Source organism: Amblyomma mixtum, chromosome 5, assembly GCF_055824585.1.
Source record: "Amblyomma mixtum isolate Tamu chromosome 5, ASM5582458v1, whole genome shotgun sequence".
Lineage (NCBI taxonomy): Eukaryota > Metazoa > Arthropoda > Arachnida > Ixodida > Ixodidae > Amblyomma > Amblyomma mixtum.
In genome coordinates, this window is record NC_143016.1 from 71,855,059 (window position 1) to 71,861,337 (window position 6,279).

The 6,279-nt window shown below is 52.4% G+C and overlaps 1 protein-coding gene across 8 annotated transcripts in view; it reads right to left on the reverse strand.

The window, feature by feature from the left end:
• Nucleotides 1-6,279, reverse strand: part of LOC149342632 (uncharacterized) — a 185,350-nt gene that overhangs the window by 12,308 nt on the left and 166,763 nt on the right. Inside the window, exons 1-2 of one of the 8 annotated variants that reach the window (XM_089545053.1) lie at nucleotides 1,885-2,113; nucleotides 1,291-1,383 (exon numbers count right to left, since the gene is read on the reverse strand). The exons of 4 other annotated variants lie outside the window; for them this stretch is intronic. The gene's annotated coding sequence lies outside the window, so the exon portion shown is untranslated. Of the gene's footprint in view, nucleotides 1-89; nucleotides 930-1,280; nucleotides 1,384-1,884; nucleotides 2,114-6,279 lie in introns of those variants that run through there. 3 more of the 8 variants (XM_089545051.1, XM_089545052.1, XM_089545054.1) reach the window with 3 other exon arrangements.

Below are 6,279 nucleotides of genomic sequence, written 5' to 3' on the forward strand. Positions count from 1 at the left end.
AAAACTCATTTTCTTCACTACTGCCCCTGTCTCTCTCTTCCTTCACCCCCACTGCCTCCCTCCCTGTACGGTGCAGTACGGGTGCCCACCGCGACGGTTGCTAGGCAACGGCTCTTGCGGCCGCAACAACACAAAAGCCCGATCCAGGCGTCTGCTGATCCAGGGAGCCAGTTATGCGCGCTTTCATTCCTGAAAATGATCGTAGTGAAACGTCAACGCCAACTCCAATGAACGCAATGAACGTCGAACAGGCAACGGCGACGGCGGCGAAGCGGGTGCCAAAGAGCTGCGCTCTAAAAAGAGTACAGAAGGTAGCGTGAGGTTAATGAGACCTCGCCCGCTCCACAAAAGTACCGCGGGTAGTCTCGAAATGAGTCTCGAAAAGAGTACAATTGAAATGAAGACCACAGCTACCAAATACAATGAAAACCGCACATGGGGGAAGCCCGCAACGCGCCAAGCGGTTCGGGGAAGCCGCGGTGGAATGACCACAAGGCTTTCGCCAAACACACTTTAGAATTTTCAAAGTGTTTTCGGTAATTTTTTCGGCTCAATAGGCCAGCGTTCTAACCACTAACACTTTCCAGCTCGATGGTTTGGAATGAACAAAGGCGCGTCTAGTAAATACGGTGTCTTCGTTCACTCCCATCATCCTCCCTTCCCGTTACGGCGAGTTTCAGGTGTCCACCGATATATGGGAGACAGATGCATTTCCTTTCCTCTAAAACCAATTTACAGACGAGCAAGGCATAGAGCACAACGGGCGATGGCGTTCTGTAGACTCCCTGGCAGCGTTGCAAGACGCTGTCGCATTCCACTCAGAGGCGAAGCTTAACACGTTAACCACACATCAGTGACACAGGCAGCAACACCGCGCTTAAGGCTTCCGACTCACCGCACTTTAGGTCAGCAAAGCGCCCCCCTGAGTTTTTCGGTGATTTTTTCGGCTTAAAAGCCCGGCGTTCTAACCACTAACACATTCCGATCTTAGGGGTAGCTATTTGTGCTCTCTAAATACATACTAGAGGTGCGCTATTTAGACTGCATATGCTGGATATGTATCGAAAGGAAGAATGTTACGGGGTCATTATGAAATAGGTATAGAAAATCCACCCTTTCAATCTGGCAGGGGGTCATCGAGGTGAGTAGACTGTTTAGAGCATGAAACTAACATCTAAAAGAAATAAGATAAAAATCGAAGATCAGGGAGAACAAGAAATTGGCAAAATAAACTGAGACATGCGAGAACCAAAACGGGTGATGTTAACTTCTACACCTACTGCAACGCACGTGGAAGGCGATGGTGACTCCGGTAGAAGACAGCTGATGAGAGCGCCAGTCGTTGCAACGTTGGCTACAGCGTTTCAATGAACCAGTACTGACCTGGAAGCATTGAAATCACTTTAGTGCTGAGCATCATCCCGTTAGTTTGCGACTTAATGCATTAAGTGCAACAAAAATGATCAGAAGCGTTTTCGAGACCACTACAAGAATTACAGCTGCTGAAAGGCTTCCATGGTTCCAAGCAAACTTTACGTTCTCACATAATGCACTGATTTGAAGGTGAACGTTTAAGGCCCAGCTTAACCGAGCTGAGGTGCTCCAAGAGAACGCATTTTCAAATCCAACATGGTGTCATAACACCCCATAGTGCCAGCGTTGTGTACTTACAACATTCTGCACCGTGACTACGTCGGGAAAATAACCATCGCAACCAGGAAACCTGGATCCGACACCTCGCAACAGATCACCTTCGAATGAATGCGAACAGCTCGGTGACCTACGCCTCACACCCGACAGAGTTGCCGGACGGCTCCAGAGGAATCGCATTTAGCGAACGCTGCGAAGTGCGTAATAAGGGTGCGAATAAAAAGGCCTTCTTACTTGGCGTAGATCGTCGTGGACAGCTGCTGGAGCTCGAAAAAGGCCGTCTGCCGTGCACAAGAGGAACTTGCGAGGAACTTGGAGCCTGGGCGCGAGAAGAACGTGCTGCTCGAGCTGCTGTCGGATCAACTAGTGAGAAGAAAGGACAGCAGGTCAAAAGAAGATAAAGCCTGAGGACATCATCATCATCATCATCATCATCATCTCCTCATGCACTTTTTCACATATCTGTACCTCGGCCGCTCGATCGAGCGGCCGTGTCTATACAGCACATAATTTCGAAAAAAATTACACGAAGACACTTTGGAAATTTTTAAGTGTGCTTGACGAAAGCCTTGTGGTCATCCTACCGCCGCTGCCCCCAACCGCTTGGCGCGTGGCGGGCTTCCCGCGTGTGCGGTTTTTATTCTCTGGCGCCCGTTTCCCGGCGTCGCCGTCGCCGTTGCCCGTTCGACGTTCATTGCGTTCATTGGCGTTGGCGTTGACCTTTTACACTCCGATCATTTCAAGGAAAGGAAGCGCGCATAACTGGCTCCCTTGGTCAGTGGACGCCTGCATCGGGCTTTTGTATTGTTGTTGCGGCCGTAAGAGCCGTTGTAAGCCGCCGCGGTGGCTCAGTGGTTATGGTGCTCGGCTGCTGACCCGAAAGACGCGGGTTCGATCCCGACCGCGGCGGTTGAATTTCTTTGGAGGAGAAATTCTAGAGGCCCGTGTGCTGTGCGATGTCAGTGCACGTTAAAGAACCCCAGGTGGTCGAAATTTCCTGGAGCCCTCCACTACGGCGTCTCTCATAGCCTTAGTCGCTTTGGGACGTTAAACCCCATAAACCAAACCAAACCAAGCAAGAGCCGTTGCCTAGCAACCTTCGAGCTGGACACCCGAAACGCACCGTACAGGAAGGGAGGAAGTGGGAGAGAAAGAACAAAGGGTAGGAGGGGCTGAAATGAAGAAAATGAAAGTTGTACTTGAGGAAAGGAATTTACGCAGTAACTGTTTCGCATATCTCGGTGGACACCTGTCATCCGTTTGTACAGGAAGGGAGGAAGTGGGAGTGAAAGAAGCAACAGAAAGGGGGCCCGTAAGGAATAAAATGTAATTGAGGAAAAATTACGGAGTGGGTGGTGAAAACATTTATTACGAATGAGCAGGAGGTATGTTTGGATCAGCCCGTAAGGGACCGATCCTTACAAACACTAGGTGGAGGTCCCTAGTATGGGACCCCAGTGGCGGTTGCCGCCGCCCGGGCGCGCCCGACTAAGGCTTGTTGGGCCTGTAAGTCGTGGCAGCCGAGCAGGGTCGCCTCCCAGTCCTCCCGGGTTGGGTTGGGGATGGGGGGAATAGCGGGGTTGGAGGGACAGGCCCACACCATGTGATAAGTGTCAGAAGACACTGCACTACAGTGGGGGCAGCTGCCGCTAAAGGAGGGGTCAAAATGTTTTAGCGCTGCCGGGCACAGCAATGTATTGGTGAAAAGGCGGAGAAGGAGCCGCTCATCCGCCTTCTTCAGGCCTTTACATGAGCTAGGGTAAAGGCGATGACAATTTTGATAATATGTTGTAATATCTTTGAATGTATAGACCGGATTAAAATCGGGTTCCTGATCGGACGGGGAGGAGAAAACAGCCCGGTGAGAGAGCGCGCGGGCGGCTGCGTCTGCTGCCTCGTTTCCTGCCAACCCCTGATGAGCAGGGGCCCATATGAGGTAACGGTGTGCGGGGTCCGTATCCCGTATGCAATTTTGGTATATTCGATAGGCTAGGAAGGGAGTGCAGCCTTTTTCGACGTTCCGACAGGCCCCTCGCGAGTCGGTGATTATGTATTTTGAATTGGAATGTGAGGCCGCGAGAGCAATCGCGACCTCTTCTGCTTGTGTTGCACTGCGGGCTCTGAAAGTTAGGCCGTTAACTGTGTTGTTGTTGTGAACTACCGCGGCCGTGTACCATCCCCCGTGGTGAGGGCCGGAGGCGTCCACGTAGTATACACCTGTTTTGGTGCCATAATATCGGGCTAGCGCTTCCGCTCGTGCCAGGCGCCGACCATTATGGTCTTCATGTGACATGTTTGCTGGAAGAGGCCGCACGTGGAGGGCACGTCTCCACAGTTCCGGGATGCGAAACCTGTCTTCCATTGGAGGGGTGTGTTGGATATGGAGTCGAGCAAGAAGGCGGCGACCCGACTCCGTTAGCGACAAGCGCGTGTACTGGTTTGTAAGGTGCGCCTCCCGGAGTTCCCGGAAAGTATTCACCACCCCAAGAGCCATAAGCCGGCTGTTTGAAGTAGTGATGGGGAGGTCAAGGGCACGTTTAACAATTTTGCGAAGGATGACCTCAAGGGCGTCCTCCTCTTGTTTCCGTAGGTGGAGATAAGGAGTCGAATAGAGAATTCGACTAGTTACGAAGGCGTTTGCCAGCCGCAAGGCATCCTTACTTCGTAACCCTCCGCGTTTGTTGGAAACCCGGTGGACCATGCGGCCCACCTGGTCCCCCACCTTACGGAGTTTGGCCAATGTAGTGTCTGGCCGCCTGTGTTTGTGGATGTAGAGTCCGAGTACCCGTATCTCATCACTTTCGCGTATGGGACCACTCTCAAGAGAGAGAGATATTTTAGTTGTGCACTTCTGTGAGGGGCGGAGGTGCACAAATTCCGATTTTTGAGGGGAACATTGAAAACCGCAGCGGCGGGCGTAGCGGTCTAGTATCGTCGCCGCTGTTTGCAGGCTGGTAGGTTGCGCCGCTGCGCAGAGGAGAGGCCACAGTTGGCAGGATTCCAGTGCATGGACGGACGCCGGGAGCATGAACGGACACCGCGAGCACGGACGGACACCACGAGCATGGGCGGACGCCGCGAGCATGACCCATTAAAGGCTTTCGCCTTGAAAGCAAGTGTTGTGATTGTGAGAGGTGTTTCTTTTATGCGTAGCATATTGCAATCACTCTGTTCAGCCCTTGGGCGCGGCCGGGCAGCCACCAAACCACGTGACGTGACGTCACGACAGCCTGAGGAAAATCCGTAGGTAAAGATGATGGCGATTCTTGGTGAGAATTGCAAACACAATTAAAAAAAAGAAAGAAAAGAAAAAAACAAAAAGAGAAGGAAAAAAGGAAATAAAAGAAAAAAAGCTGAGCATGGTGGCGGTTGCCACCGCCCCGTTTCAAAGGGGGCGCTCCTATCCATCCATCCATCCATCCATACGTCACGGAGGAAAAGCTGCTGAGAAAATCGAGTGCCGCCAAGCAACACCTCGCGCAAACCGCGCAATATGCCACGCATTCTTGGCTTAACCAAGCTAAACCTGGGCATCTTTTTTGTTAGTGCTGGCGTTTAGGTCACTTTTTTTTGTTGAGCGGCAAGATCAAGGAAAGAAATAACATGCTTTGCTGCAGCAGTAGTATATATTCTAAAAATTTATTATGCACACTAATAAGGGTTAACTGGTCTTCAGAGGTGGTTGGAGCCCTTTGTTCAGGGCCGCTGCGGTCGTCGCTGCCGCCCTCGGTCTCTTCATTAATCAACATCGTAAGGCAGACACAATTCTTGCCAAACTCCGCAAAGTCGGCGACCAGGTGGGCCGAATGGTTCGCCGCGTTTCCAACAAGCGAGGAGGGTTGCGAAGTATGCGATGCGGCTCGCGCATGCCCTCGTAACAAGTACTGTACTCGACTCCTTACCTCCGCTTACGGAAACATGACGAAGATCACTTGGAAATTGTACTCCGCAAAATTTTCAAGAGAGCCTTCGACCTCCCGATATACACGTCCAGCTCGCGACTCCTCGCGTTGGGGGTGGTTAACACCTATCGAGAACTCCGCGAGGTGCATCTCGCTAACCAATACACGCGTCTCGCCCAGACCGTGTCCGGTCGCCGCCTCTAGGACCGGTTACATATCAGACATCATCACCATACCATGGAACGGGTTCGAGTGCCAGAACTGTGGAGAAGCGCCCTCTACGTTCGACCCCTTCCGACTAAGATGAACAAGGAGGACCATAATGGCCGGCGCCAGGCGCGGGCGAATGCCCTGCACCGCCACTATGGCTCAAAGAAACACGTCTTCTACGTCGACATTGCAGGCCCCTACCGCTCCAGGTGGGAATGGTACACGGCTGCAGTCATACACGAGGGAAAACAGGTGGACGGCCTCTTGTTCAGAGCGCCCAACTCAACGCATGCGGAGGAGGTGGCGATCGCCCTCGCAGCCTCCCATCCCGACTCTAAATTCATCCTCACAGACTCTCGCGGAGCCTGTCGTAACTTTGAGTTCGGTTGGATCACTCCACTCGCTCACCAAATTTTACACCGCAGTACTCGCGACGGCGATCGAACTCATCGCTCAATCATATGGGTCCCCGGCCACCAAGGCATGCCAGGTAACGAAGCCGCCCATGAGGCAGCCC